Source organism: Octodon degus, unplaced genomic scaffold, assembly GCF_000260255.1.
Source record: "Octodon degus isolate 3935 unplaced genomic scaffold, OctDeg1.0 scaffold00014, whole genome shotgun sequence".
NCBI classification, from domain to species: Eukaryota; Metazoa; Chordata; class Mammalia; order Rodentia; family Octodontidae; genus Octodon; species Octodon degus.
Window position 1 is genome coordinate 22,232,289 of NW_004524590.1, and position 1,385 is coordinate 22,233,673.

Here is a 1,385-nt window from a genome sequence, read left to right on the forward strand (position 1 = left end):
AGATTTATCTCTTAGGTTGTTGTGCTTTAAAATTCATCCTAGACTGAATTTAAAACAGAGCTGGGGGCATAGTTGACGCTTTACAAATGTGACCTGTTAAGATAACATGTAAATATTGAATCTGAATCTCTTACAGGCTTGAGTTTATAAAAACAGCCGAACTTATTGCAATTATTTATAAACAAGGGTCTGAGTATTTCCTTTAGTGCAGTTAAATATTCCAACCCTTTGGCTGTGTGAACTTTTTCTTCCTTAACTTCCTGGTTTTTTTTTTTTTTATGTAGAAAATGTAGTTGGTGCCAAGTTCTTTGGAGTTTATGCAAATAATGCACAGCACACATTGTTATATTGCTCCTCATCCTCTAGGAAGGCCCTTTGTCATTAATTTTATATCCTGTTCCCATGAGAACTTCACCTTTTTCTGTGTGCGCTCTGTTCTTGATGGATTGTCTAGTTTCTCACTTGGACAACTTATCCTTTTTCTCTGATGGCCCATTTAAATCTACCTTCTATTAAAAAAAGTTTTCCATCAGGGGATCTAGATGCGCATTTCCCTTGTTTTCATCTGCCTTCTATCTCAGGTGACTCCAATTGTTTTACAGTATGCAGCTGCTCCTAGATACTAATGACATATTCGCTGGGCAAGTTACCTTTCCCAGCCTTGTTTCTGTATATTTGATTGTCTTCAGTATTTTATGTGAGTTGTAAACACACTGGGTAGAAACAACTCAATAAATGACAAACAGTAAAATGAATAATAAAAAGTTATAGTCTCATAAAATGAGAACGAAGCAGTTGCGGGGGAGGGGGGCTTTCTCAAGTAGAAATAAGCCAGCAATATCGGGATGTCTGAAATTGCTGGATGGCTACTACTTCCCCTTAAAATATTCTTTTAGTACCAAACTTGTTGTTCCTGTAATCTTCCTGTGCTAGACACAATTCTTTTTCCTTTCCATTTACCTGCTTAATCATTCTAGGAAGCATAACTATTAATTTATCATGCAGGCCTCAAATCCTAGCGTGCTTTCTGTTCTCTCCAAAATTAAAAAAAAATCTATCAGAATCATTCTCCTTTTTCCTTTTTAATGTTACACATCTCTAACTTATCTCAGAGGCCAAACTTTCTACAGTCATGGGAACTAAAGAGTTTGAGATAAATAATACTTTATTTGGCTAGATTATTGTTGATATTATTTGTGATTTTATATGTAACTGGGGCCAAATATAGAAACTCTATAAAGGTCTTTAAACATTTCCCCCCAAATAAAATATAAAATGTAAATCAAATGGATAGTATATCATGCTTTTAATGAATTATATACATGAAGGAGGAGTCTTTGTACTAGCAATTGCAAGACTCCCATGGCCTCTTCTTAATCATTATT